Consider the following 8,859-nt stretch of genomic DNA (forward strand, 5'->3'; position numbering starts at 1 on the left):
TATTTTCAATAGGGCGTAATCCCCCTTTTGACCGAGAATTAACATGCCCACTATCCTATTTAATCCCATCATTAGATAAACCAAATGAATAAAGATATGTTGTAAGGCTAATGGATGTGCATGCACTTGAAGCATCCTCGAAATGTTTTGGAGGTGTAAACTTGAGAAAGATCAAGTGAAATAGTGAACTAACAGTCCAACTGGTGAAAACTTGAACCAATAGGGTCAACGATTTGATCGCCGGTCTGTTTTTCAAGATTATGCTCGAATGCCGAGTCTACAGCCTAATAGAAGGTGAAAAATTCGCTCTTATAGAAATTAATTTTAAGATCGAAAAGCGCATAAAAGCCGCTCAAGGTTTCTTGCTTTATCCAAGTTAAGGTCTTTTTCTGGCAAATGAAGGAGCATGCACTGAAGCATCCATGAAACATTTAGGGGGTGCAAACTTGGAAAGATAAAAAATTCCATCAAAAGGAAATCAAAATTTCAAAAAATATCTGAAAAATAAGTTCATACAAAAAGTGGCGAATGGTGCACATAGCTTCTCCATATTCTTGTGAAGCATCCGCAGTGTGGTATTATCTTTTTCCTACGTCTCCATGTTTTTTACAGGAATCCTTTTCTTTCTCGAGAAACTCTTGCTCTACAGGCCTCTTTGATTCACATTAGTAAAAATGCAGAATTAGAGTGCTATGTCATCTTGAAACCCACAAGAATAAAAAAAACTACATGAATTTGGATGAAGGTGTGTTTGATAGCACACAAAAACAAAAGAATTATACAAAGAGGTTTGAGTGGATGGATTTTTTTCCCCTTCAAATAGAGTGCAAATTAATCCTATGAAAAAAACTACCCACGTACTTTAGACGGTAAGGATCCAAATTCTTCAAAAATCCTGTGAAATTCATTTGAATCAAAGGAACCCTCAATATTTTTCTGAGAATTTTTTTGCCTTTTTCTAGAAACTTCTGCTCCTACATGTGTACCACGTGGAAACTATTATGCCATCCCGAATCCTCGGTCCCACGCTTCAATTGTCGTCTAATCAGAACGTCACTTGCGTTGCCATGGAAAGTCAAAGGAGTAGTTAAATTAGTGTTTTGCAATGAGTGAAAGTCTAAGCTAAGCTAGCTTTACCTAACGCTTGCACAGCGACCACCGGTTCGATCCACACCCCCTACAAACCATAATAAACAAGCTAATGGCCTGTTCACGTGGATTGCCTTTAAAAGTCCAGTGTAGTAGCGTGTTTTAGCTAAAGTACGTCCAAATTATTGATGAAATCCAGCCACTCGGCCAGTGGGAATTTAGTTGGTTACAAGGATCCTTTTTGGGGATGCACCGTGGTACTAGTGTTGCTGATGAATGGCCACATGCATGCACACGTGATGCTAGTTAAGACTTAAGATAGGTAGGTAAACACAAATAATACGTCCTAATTAGAGCTTATTTAGGAGGTAATAATAGATCAAAACTACTTAAATTTGAACTAAAACCACGACGATTAATTTGAAACGGAGGGAGTATAAGAAATGGCGACAGAAGGAATCACATCATCTAGCACACCTATCTATCAGCCACAATAGTGTCGTGACTTGTGAGTGAGTGACCCAAGATGGACCAAGAACCGTGAAGCAATGCATATGGGACCGAGCATGATCGCATCATCGCTCCCAATAATTGTGCTCCTCCTCCTGTCCCCTAAAAAAAGTTAGCTCGTTCTGTTGTGCTTTTTAATTTTTGTTCTTTAGGAACAAAACAACACTCTGGCGATTGCACTAGCTTTCATCATTCACAAAAAAAAAGGAGGAGCAATAGCTAGAAGATCCATTGAATCGGACAAACCCCCCTGCCAAATGAATATGTGGAGGTCGCTTTTGATTGCTCTTGTCACCTTGTGTCTTTAGCTATAGCTTTCTGTCGTGCTCCTCTCATCACAATTTTAACATATTCATCACTCTCTTGCTATGTCATTTGTTTTGTATGTATCAAAACTTATCTCCCGTTCTTCTTAGGGCCTGTTTGGTTCCAAATAAGTCACCAATTTATAAGTCGAAAAGTGAAAAAATTGACTTATTTTGCCAAACAGACCCAACTTATAAGTCACCCCAACTTATAAGTCATAAGTTGTTTCACCCCAACTTAAAACTTACAAGTCATCCCTTTTTGTGTGGGTCCCACCATATTTACATAAAAAATAAAGTGGAAAGATGTGGTGAGGTGATTTATAAGTCAGATGACAACCAAACAGACGTAACTTATAAGTCACTGGTTTTAAGTCACCTGACTTATAAGTTAGGTGACTTGTTGGAACCAAACATGTCCTTAATTCAGAGCTTGTTTGGAACCTGTGAGCTAGCTTCAGGAGAGATGTTTCAGTTCCCTGCATGACTGGAGGAATTTTTCGTATCTCGATGGCTTTTCATGGGTATGTATGTATGTATGTTGTGTACGTGTATAGTGGACAGAAAGCTTGTGGGTTAAAGAAGCAAGCTGCGGTGTGGTAGCAGGTCGCTGTCCTTCACCGGTTCACCGGCGTATCTTTCACAGGGCGTACGCAGAGATCATGTGTGTCACGCACGCACCTCGCCTGTACTTTTCATTGCTTCCCGGTGTTGCGACTAGGTGAGGTGAGGTGGGAGTGCGGCGTCAACAACGACTTGTTGCGCCCTGCGCGCGTCACGCCGTGTGTGCCTCGCACTATTGCTATTGGGCTTCTTCTTCTTTTTTATCTCCTAGCTGAGAGCGAGCTGTTGCTTTGGTTGAGCACTTGAGCTCACTGGCGTCTGGTCTAGACGGGCAGTGCTTTTGCCACTTGGGTTGATGTGTGGAGCATCATGATGGGTTGGGGCGCCACTTGTAATCCGCCGTCTCGATCATTTTGCGCGCTTTTTGTCCCGGCTTTCAAGTCCTTTTTTTGAGTGAATTGAATATACATCATACCAATTGCCGAGGAAATAAGTACGACAAACAAGATGCCGACAAATTTTGGTTTTGGACTAGAACACGATTTTGCCCGTAGGAAGACGCCGAGGCTGTCAGAAGGAAGAACAATTTAATTCATTTTTCTCTCTTTAGAGAAGTATCCTTTTACTGAAATGAAATCAGATGACACTAGGAGAAGAAGGGGAACGGATGGACCTTCCCACTGTAATTTCATCTGCCTATGAAGATGGAGTCCATAATTATTCGATGTTATTTTCAAGGTTGGAAATATAGCCACGCGGCGACTATATCTCGCTTCACACGAGAAGGAAAGATCACTCGCGTTAAGCGGCTACAGTAACGAGCCGACCCATTAGCGCATACTAAAATAGAAGATATAGGAAGAAAAAACGACCTCCCACGGAATCGATCCCAAGTCGACTGGGTAGTTGCGCAGAGGTCGGCCCGTGGTAACAGAGGAGGCGCAGCCAATTTGAGGAAAAATAACCTTTTTTCTCCCTTTTTTCTTATTTTTTGTTTCTTCTCTGGTTTTCTTACTTCTTCTTCAATTTTCTTTGGTTTTCTTTTCGTCGTTGTACTTTGATTTTTTTTTGTTTCTCTTTTTTCTTTCATGTTTTTATCTGTTTTTGTTTTCTTTCTCATTTTCTTTGTCTTTTTTTATTTCTTAGTTTTCATTTTTTTTGTTTTTCTTTGTTTCTTAACCGGTTTTCATTTTTCCATTCTTTTTGCATTTGTTTCTTCATTTTTTTCCTTTGGTTTCTTTTTCGGTTTTCACCTGTTTTTTTGATTTTATTTCTTTTTCTTTTGATTACCATTCTAGATTTTTCATATACGTCAAGAATGTATTTAAATACACATTGAACATTTTTCAAAGACGAGTTTAAATTTTTTTTCTACACACATTTTTCAAACGCCTGGTCAACATTTTTTCTATACACACTTTTATACATTTTTAAAAAAGCCTAATTAACATTTTTTCAATTACAATATTAACATATTTTTTAACACATGGTCAACATTTTTTTCATGCACATTCGATAGTTTTTAAATGCTACCATGCGACATGCGTGGTAAAAGTAATCTGAAATTGATGATTTTTTAAATGCTTGATTAATTCTTTTCAAATGCAATACTAACATTTTTAATACATAGTCAACATTTTATATATATACATTTAAAATTTTCAAATGTTTGATTAACATTTTACAAATACAAATTTAACATTTTTAATACAATACAAGATTAATTTTTTAATCATTGTCAACATTTTTTCTATACGCTCGTCTCATATTGATGGATAAAGATGCGAACCCTTTGCCAAGGAATAAGAGTGCTCTTGGAAAAGGCGAGGACTGAAATGAGAAAGGAAGGAGTTCAGCAAGATGACTATGGTTCACACGTGAAAGTGCTTCGAAAGGTGTCAGCAGGTGCGCGGAGCCGGAGCCGAAAATGAGTGGAAGAGCTGCTCGGTCAAAGGCATTCTCTCAAATAGCAAAGGCAAGATGGAAAAGCATCCTTGTTTCGGTACTGGATTCAACTTGTCGAGACTTCTGCTCGTAACGTCACTCACTGGATCAAATCAAAGGACTCGGTTTCTGCTCCTCGGCAAAGGTGGGCGATTTTGACTCGCTTCTCGCGCTCGCCGTTTCAAGGTGAAGATCTTAACATTTTTCAAGTGCTTGATTAACATTTTAAAAATACTTGTAACATTTTTTCCAATGCTTGATTAAATTTTTTTAAATACACGGTCAACTTTTTTTGACACATGTTGTATTTTTAAGTATTTTTTGTATAAACACTTTCTTTATACACATTCAATATTTTTCAAATACTTGGTTGTTGTTTTTTCGTATTTTTAAGTATTTTTATAATATATTTAATTAGAATATTTGCAAGTATAAATGAAAGTAAAAAAATGAAAACGAAAGCAAAACACATGAAAAATAAATAAAGAAAAGAGGCCATGGCCTCCCATGCAGCTGGGTCGGCCCATCTAGGGCACACCCGACGCGGGGCTTCCCTCTGTGTCGTTAGAAGCGAGACATAAGGACGCCCATATAGCCACCGTAATTATCGTTGATGATGGGCTGAACATTGGAGGATATGCTAGGGTTTCCTTCGCCATGACCTTGCATGCCCCCCCCCCCCCGGCACAGACGCGAATGCGATATATCGCTTACAGCTAGAGTACTCTCCATCCTAAAGGGCTCACGCGTATAGGCCGACATGTTAGCTATGTCAGTCACTCACTAGTTCAGTCGCTTGCTCGCTCGTTTTACATATGGGTTCGTTTGTTTTTTATTTTCTTTTTTTCCTGTTTGATTTCTTTTTTTTCAACGGTTTTCTATGTTTTTTTGTGTTTTCATCATTTTTATTTGTTTATTTCACAGTTTTTACTGGTTCTTTCTTTCTTCTTTCCTTTCTTATTCGGTTTGTACTAGTTTCCTTGCTTTTCTTTTGTGTTTCCTTGTTTTTTGGTGCTTCCCTTTTGTTTTTATAGACTTTTCTTTGTTCTTTTGTACATTTTTCGTATACAGCAGGAACAATATATTTTGAATATATATCTGTGTGTGTGTGTGTGTGTGTGTGTTTAACCATTTTAAATACACAATTAATTGTTTTGACAACTTATATTTTTTTAGTATAATTTTCCCATAAACATTGCACAATTTTTGTATAGACCATGAATGTTTTTATATACACATTTAACATTTTGAAAATATATGATTATCATGTTTTGAAACATATATTTCTTGATGTTTACTTTTTCTATAAATGTTGTACATTTTTTGTATACATCAGTAACATTTTATATTTACACATTTAACATTTTCCAAATTCATGGTTAATTTTTTCTATACAAAATTTATATTTTTAATGCATGATTAACATTTTTCAAAAAATTTATTTAAAGTGGGTTTTTATAATAAACATACTCAGAGTATTTCCAAATATAAGAAAAGTAAAAAAACAAAACAAAAAAAGAATAAAAAAGTAAAAAAAACTGAAGGCATGTGTCCTCGCTGGCCCTACCCAGCCGGGCGGCTGCCATTAGCGAGATGTCCTACTGTCTCGCTTGAAGAGAAAAATAGGCATGCCTTCCTTGAACTATTTTTTCCATGGTTTTGGGAAGATTCTAGAGCCTTCCTTGAACTATTTTTTCTTTCTGATTTCTTTTTCCCTTTCCTTCTTACTATGTTTTTCTTTCGGTTTTCTTCTTTCCTCTTTTCAATTAATACTATATCTCATGCCAATTGTTGAGGAAAGAAGTACAACAAACAAGATGCCGACAATCTTGATCTTCGCTAGAACACGATTTTGCCCATAAGGAGAGGCAGAGCCCAAGAATCACTATTGTTGTGCCGAGTAGTCTGTTAGAAGGAAGAAGTACAATTTAATTCATTCTCTCTCTCTCTCTCTCTCTCTCTCTCTCTCTCTCTCAGTATCCGTTTACTAGAATCAGATCACACTAGGAGAGGAAACGTGGAATGGATGAACCTTCCAGCTGCAATTTCATCTGATGATGGGCTGCAGATTGGAACGCAGAGGCGTGAATTCTATATCTCGCTTATAGCAAGACTGACATTCGTCTCGCCTGAAGGGCTCACGTGTATGGGCCGGCCTGTTAGCGATGTCGGTCGCTCTTTAGTTCAGTCACTCGCACGCGTGTTTTACATATGGTTTCGTCTGTTTTTTTCGATTTCGTTTTCTTTCGGTTTCTTTTTTCTTCATCAGTTTTCTTTGGTTTTCTGTTTTGTTTTCATCTTTCTTCATTTCATTCACAGTTTGTGGTTTTTTAATTTATCTATTTCTTTATCTTTTCCTGTCTTATTCGGTTTTTAGTGGTTTCTTGCATTCTTTTGTGTATCCTTTGTTTTTGTGTGCTTCATGTTTGGTTTTTATAGGGTTTTTTGTTTTCTTTGTACATTACCTGTATACACCAGGAACAATTTTTATATACATATTTAATTTCTTCCAAATACGTGATTAGCATTTCTGATAACTAATATTTTTTGATGTTTACTTTTCCCATATAGATTGTACCTTTTTTGTATACACCACGAATAAGTTTTATCTACACGCTTAACTATTTCCAAATATGTGATTAATATTTTGACAACTTATATATTCATTTTTTAAGACAGTACAGACGTAAACACTCATATACGCGTAAACACTCATATACGCGCATATACTCACCTTTATGAACACACACACGTACAACCTATCTCATCAGCACCTCCCAGAGAGGGAGCTGGCATATCATCATGAGATTTTACGAAGTCACTCTAGATGCCTCGTATTCGATGAGAACGTTTCCTCCTACTAAACAATTCTAAAATAAATCCAGACTAAATACGAGCACCGGGACTTGAACCCCGAAGGCTGAGGATATCACTGTCTTCCTAATCATCCACTAACAACATATATTCTTGATGTCTACTTTTTCCATACAGGTCGTACATTTTTTTGTATACACCACGAATATTTCTTATATACACGTTTGAAATGCGTGATTAACATTTCTTGAAACATATTTTTTGTCTACCTTTTCCATAAACGATGTACATTTTCTGTATACATCAAGAACATTTTATATATAGACATCTAACATTTGCTAGATTCATGATTAATATTTTTTAACAAGTTTTCTGTGTCTATTTTTTCATAGACATTCTTTATTTTTTGTATACATCAGGAATATTTTTTATATAAACATTTAAAATTGTCCAAATACATGATAAACATTTTTGGAAACTTATATCTTTCATGTCTACTTTTTCATACACATTGTACATTATTCGTATAAATCAAAAACATTTTTAATGCACATTTAACATTATTTACTGCATGATGAAGATTTTTCAAAAAATTGAAAACTTATATTTTTTATATCTACTTTTTTCTATATGCATTGTATATTTTTGTATACGCCGTAAACATTATTTCTCTACAAATTTTACATTTTTAATGCATGATCAACATTTTTTACATTTTGTATATAAAGTGAATTTTTGAAACAAACACGTGTAGAGTATTTCCAACTATAAGTAAAATTTAAACAATAAATCATAAAAGAATGCAAAAAAGTAAAAAAAAACACTAAAGGTATGTGTCCTCGCGAGTCGTCCTGCTGCCTCGCTTGAAGCGAGACATAGGCGAACCCCTGCACAGGTCAGAAGATAGCCCCCCCCCCCCCCACCCCCAACACACACATTTTCCTACGGTTTTGGGAAGATTCTAGAACCTTCCTTGAGCAATTTTTTTCTTTCGGTTTTCCTTTTTCCCTTTCCTTCTTACTATGTTTTTGCTTTCAATTTTCTTATTTTCTCTTTTCATTTTTCTAATTTAGAACTTCATTAAAGTTTTTTAAAATTCTTGAACATTTTCGAAATTACAACATTTGTAATATTACAAACATATTTGAAAATCATGAAAAACTTAAATCATGATGTTCTTCTAAATTGTGAATATTTTTGAAATTTGTGAATAATTATCGGAATCATGATCCTTTTTCAAATTCATGAACATCTTTTGCAACTCACAAACATCCTTTTGTATTGGAGAACATTTTTTGTGTTTTGCGAATTTGTTTTCAAATTCGTGTACAATTTTTGAAATCCAAGATTATTTTTCTAATTCGTGAATGCTTTATGAAATCATACATTTTTTCAAAAAAAAATTATGAGAACATTTTTCAAATTTGTGAACATTGTTTGGAATTTAGAACACTTTTTGAAATTCTAGACATTTTAAAACCTCAAACATTTTTCAGAGAAGCAAAAATACATAGACAAGAAATAAAAAAGAAAAAAGAAAAGGAAAAATGCAAGGGAACATCTGGGCTGTCCCAAAGCTAGCATGGGGGGAAGATGGCATTGTGTGTTTTCTCACTATTCCCCGCGTAGGTGA

This window comes from Triticum urartu, chromosome 5A (genome assembly GCF_056163025.1).
Source record: "Triticum urartu cultivar PI428250 chromosome 5A, HENAU_Tu73, whole genome shotgun sequence".
Classification (NCBI taxonomy): Eukaryota; Viridiplantae; Streptophyta; class Magnoliopsida; order Poales; family Poaceae; genus Triticum; species Triticum urartu.